The sequence below is a fragment of the Engraulis encrasicolus genome, chromosome 20, assembly GCF_034702125.1.
Source record: "Engraulis encrasicolus isolate BLACKSEA-1 chromosome 20, IST_EnEncr_1.0, whole genome shotgun sequence".
Taxonomy (NCBI): Eukaryota; Metazoa; Chordata; class Actinopteri; order Clupeiformes; family Engraulidae; genus Engraulis; species Engraulis encrasicolus.
This window is the reverse complement of record NC_085876.1, coordinates 40,998,631-41,003,630: the sequence shown is the minus strand read 5'-3', so window position 1 is coordinate 41,003,630 and position 5,000 is coordinate 40,998,631. Positions and strand designations below refer to the sequence as shown.

The 5,000-nt window shown below is 41.4% G+C and overlaps 1 protein-coding gene across 2 annotated transcripts in view; it reads left to right on the top strand.

The window, feature by feature from the left end:
• Positions 1 to 5,000, top strand: part of vps50 (VPS50 EARP/GARPII complex subunit) — a 329,813-nt gene that overhangs the window by 208,196 nt on the left and 116,617 nt on the right. The gene's annotated exons all lie outside the window — the stretch shown is intronic.

Genomic DNA, 5,000 nt, shown 5'->3' with positions numbered 1-5,000 from the left:
GAAACAGCCCAATCTGGCAACACTGGTTGGCCACTAATACCTAGTTACTGTCTGTCTGCATGACTCATTATTAAGCAAGACAAGGCCTACTAGGTCCTTATTACAATGATCCGTAATGAATTATTATATTGGCAACGAACAAGAACATTTTGAGTACACGCCGAACAAATGGTTTGTTTTGCGTAAAATGTGCCTTTTTGTGCCGCTTTTCCAGACAGCTAGGCTATGTATTAGTGGCTAATTTGTGATTCATAAAGTAAGGTGTCATCCAACAAACAGTCACCCTGGTAGCGCCTTAGTGGTTCTTTCATCATTTTACTCAGTGTAGCATGTGTTTGCTGTGTTGTCTTGCCTGTTCCATATGTACTAGACCAGTGTTTCCCAACCACTGTGCCGCGGCACACTAGTGTGCCGTGAGAGATCGTCAGGTGTGCCGTGGAAAATTCTTTTTTTTTTTTTTTTTAAATCATTATTATCAGCAAATAATGCCTATGTCATTTTCTAGTAGCTAGGCTGCTGTTGACTGGCGTCCTAAGCATGAAACGAATTGCATTGATGTATCTTCAGTAGCCCTAACAAAAAACGTCCATCAGCTGCTAGTCAAAACAATCCTCCTGACGTGACTGATAGTTAACTTTGCTAGCGCTGTTTCTTCATTAATTAGGTCAGAAAACCAAAATCCTACCCTGAAACAGATTTGTGTTTTGCTTACAACCTTACTGAAAAGTTGAACGAGTGAGGTGGTGGCATGATTGAGCACACAACGTAGTTTCTTGGTCCGCGTGCTTAGTCGAGTGTGAGGATGCCAAGACCCTTCAAGCCAGACTATCCAACTGCCGGTAAGAAAGGGGAAAGCGATTGCCTCCTGTTACCTCGCGGGGAAACTTGCACCGTTGTCACAAACACCCCAGGCACAATTTCCTATCAGTTTTTAATATGACCGTCATATCTTGCATTTGAAAACATGAGATTTCCGCTTTGAGTTCATGGAGCGCTGTCAAACTGTCCGTCCGACTTCTTCTGACCGACCTTGTCCTTTTGCAGTCAAACAGCATTTTAGGGCGGGCCTTAGCCATAGGTGAAAGACGCATAGGTTTCACATTACGATTAAGTGAGTGAACTATACAGATATTGATATTTGTACATATGCATCTTCAGTGAAATATTTCCCAAATGTTGCTACTGTCAGAATAAGCATTATTTTCTGTATTGTATTCCTGCTAATAGAATGCTTTTGTACAGAATAACAATTTGTAAATTGTAGGCCTACTTTGAAGTTTATAGCTTCTTTAAGAAGTGAACATTAAGTGCTCTTTTTATTTTGAAAGAGGAAATATAAAATATGACTAAAAAATACAGTTTTGTGTTTATTTGATTGCTATTCAAGACACTTTGTAGCCGCCTATATTAACAATAGGCTATAGTCATTCTTATCAGAGAATAATTTGTTTTCATTATTTCATCATTTTTGGTTGGTGGTGTGCCGCGAGATTTTTTCAAGGGAAAAAGTGTGCCTTGGCACAAAAAAGGTTGGGAAACACTGTACTAGACCCCACCTCCATTCCTCCATCATCAGGGTTATCAATGACCTTTTTTCATTACTAGCTAATTTGGCTGGTAGATGTTAAGCTTACTAGCCAAACATTCAGTCACTGTTAGTCAAAAGTGGCTAGTGCGTTTTCTTTTCTACCAGCCAAATTATTATTTTTTACGGCATTTGACCAGTTATCAGTTATTTGTTTTTATCGATGTTTACTGTAAATCATGTTGTAAGAGTGCTGGAAAGCCAGAACTTGAAAAAACATGTCCAAAAATAGTATTTAATGGGCACGTTTGAATGTATGTTTATGCGGAAAGACTGAGTGAACCTTACATATTATGAATTTCGAAAACATATACTGTATGTCTAATGAGCATGTTTTGAATATGTGTTTGTGTGTGGGTGGGTGCGAGCGGAAGAGCACGGTGCCCATTTGTAGTGTCAAGAGTTTCGAATATAGTGCATGTGACCTGCCTTGCTGCCTGGCTGCCTGACAGCTTTGGAGACAGTAATTGGCTTGACTTGTGCTGTCTCAGCTCTGCTTAGCATGAGATTGCATTTCCACAAAGCCACCAACCACACGGCTGCCTACCTGATAGGATGTTTAGTCTCACCTTAACCAATTTCATCTGCCACACTTCCCTGCGTAACCTCAGACTCTGGATAGGGAACCGAATAGAAGGCAGATCATGGCAGTAAAAACAGTGCAGTAAAAGGCATAAGAGATTTTTTATTAGATTTAGCTGGATTTGGGAAGTGGAAGGATCGGGTCACGGCCCAGGCTTCTCTCTCTCAAGGCCTTGGCAGGAGCAGGCTGGAAGCCAGTCCAAGCCCATAGAGGAGAGGAGAGGGGGCGTTGTACACATTCCAGTTCACTCTGGAATTTCTCCCTGGGCCTGGTGGACAGTTCCAGGTTGTGCTGTTCTGAAGCGTGTAGGTCAGTCTCTTTCCATGGAACTTTTTTTTCTTTTCTTTTTTGGAAGAGCCACTGGTCAGAATGACCCACACTGTAGGCAAACGCTTTCCCCCTGCCCATAATGCATTCCATGTCCATGTTCTCAACACATCTCTGCATGAGAACCAGTGCCAAAGCCTGGAGTTCTCCAGCGGGAAATGTTCTGATTGGCTCGCTTTGGAATCCAATATAGCCGATTGGAATGTGATGCTTTTGTGGAATTCGGGCGGGAACATTTTAATATAAGACTGAGAAAGTGTGCTCTGCTTTTGAAGAAGAGGGGAATGAAGATGGACGGTAATGGGTAACACTAGGTGAATCACTTTAAAGCAGGGCTTTGAACCGGTTCAAGGAAAGAAAACGAAAACCGGGAACTTTTTGTATTTTACAGGAAAGAGAAACGAAACCGGAAACTTTATTATTTTTTATGTTCTGGAACAGGAACACTTATTTAAAAATAATGGTAACCGGTTAATACCGTTCCTCAAACTAAAAAAAGTAATTATTTTCCTGCGCACGTTACCATGACGGCTGAGGTTCACGTCCTGTGTGACATCAGACATTCTCTGAATGAAAGGAGAGAGAGCTGAGAGAGAAAGATCAAAGTAAACTCGACGGAACTATTAATTATTAATTACTCATTCGGAATTTAAAGCATCATGTAAACGTAGTGTATGACCCTACCGCCGGAAGCTGCAAGACGCAGGCACGCAGCATTCAGGCTCATGAGATTTGACATTTTTTTCTTATTAACAATGTTGGTATCTTCGAGCTGAATGAAGTTCTACATCAATTTCTACTGCGAGGGTCTTAGCTTTTAGATGCAATTTATTTCATGTTTCTATGTGCTTCGGAGACAGAGAGATGTTAAGGTTTTTATAGGCTGACGGCACCTTTTCTCTTTTCCCAGAAGGTGCTTAGGCATTTAGCAGGCATTTTGCAGGTGTTTTAGGCATCAATGGTTTAAATATAGTTGCCGTGAGACATTTGGACATTTCTTTATGTCCTTGCCTTGAACTGGCTCCACTGTTATACAGTTTTTAATGGCTGTACACATTTCATAAACCTTCCAATCCTACGCACATTGTCGAATTTTTGTATAATACTGTCTCAGGAGAATGCTGATGAAGAACACTCTGCAATCACTTATTATTAAGTAGAGATGTTTTTTCAGCCCATCTCATTGTCTGATTTTGTTAGGCCCCGCAATTTTCCTTCTCCTTCAGCTGTGTTGTAATCCCCTACTCAGCTGCTCGGAGTCTGCTAATGGCCCATATAATTCTGTGTAATTCAGTGCTAAGCATGCCCTTGCAAATATGACAGCCCTTAATGACCATTTGCTGCTCCAGGAAGCTTGTTATTGAACAGAAATTTTAGCTAACAGCACACAACGCACTACCCCAGCTCCCCAACAGCCCCAAAATATTGCTGTTCAAGCACTCAAAGGATTAGTAATGGTTGTATTTTAATTACTGGTGTTATTTCTACATCAGGGAATGGGCAACTTTCATGATAAAGAGGGTCATTTTTTTCATCTGCACCATCGCAGGGCCATATGACCACGGATCTGACTAACTTGCAGAGTTTGAGGTGCAATTGGTTGCTCACTGACTGCCAATATTCTTTGGAGGGAATAGGAGTATTCTGTATCTGCAAAAAGTATAATTGCAGTGGATTAATTCAGTAGTCTATGGGCCACACTGAGTGATGAAGCTCCTTGGGTGAGGAATGTCTTTCAAGTTAAAAGAAGTCGTCCAGACACAATCATGGCCAGACTACCGCTCAGGCGAGATGGGGCTGCTCTAGGCAGCTTGTTATTGAACAGAAATTTTAGCTAACAGCAGCACAACACACTACCCAGCTCTTCAACAACCCCAAAATATTGCTGTTCAAGCACTCAGATGATTAGCAACAGTTGTATTTTAATTACTGGTGCTACTTCTACATCAACATCAGCCAGAAGTGATGAAGCTCCTTGGGTGAGGAATGTCTTGCAAGATAAAAGTCGTCGTCCAGACACACACAATCAGGGCCGGATTAGCGCACAGGCCAGATAGGGCTGCATCCTACTCTGCCGTGCAAAACAAGAACGCAGTAACTCAAAATGGTCGAATTTTTTTTTATATCGGAAATGGGTTTTAAACTACCTCATTTGTCTTGTGTCAAAAAATGGTGGTCCAACACCGTCCCGTTTTGGAGAAAACTCATTTTGAAAGTGCAAAAATGACCCAAAAAAAGTTACTGCGGTGTTGGATTAAAGGTTACGTCGTACAAAACAAAAACGCAGTAAGTCGGCGAGTTACTGCTGCACGTTCCAATGGGACTGGTTTGGGAGTAGACAGTAATACTAGCCAAGAACGCAGTAACTCCTGCAGTAACTCCATTTTGTGGCAGTAATACCAGCCTAGAACGCAGTAACTCTGTTTTTTGTGGCAAAAAGACACATAAATGTTGTTTTTTGGTTTTTTTTTGTGTGCATTAAATTTCCATCCTAAAAAAGCATTA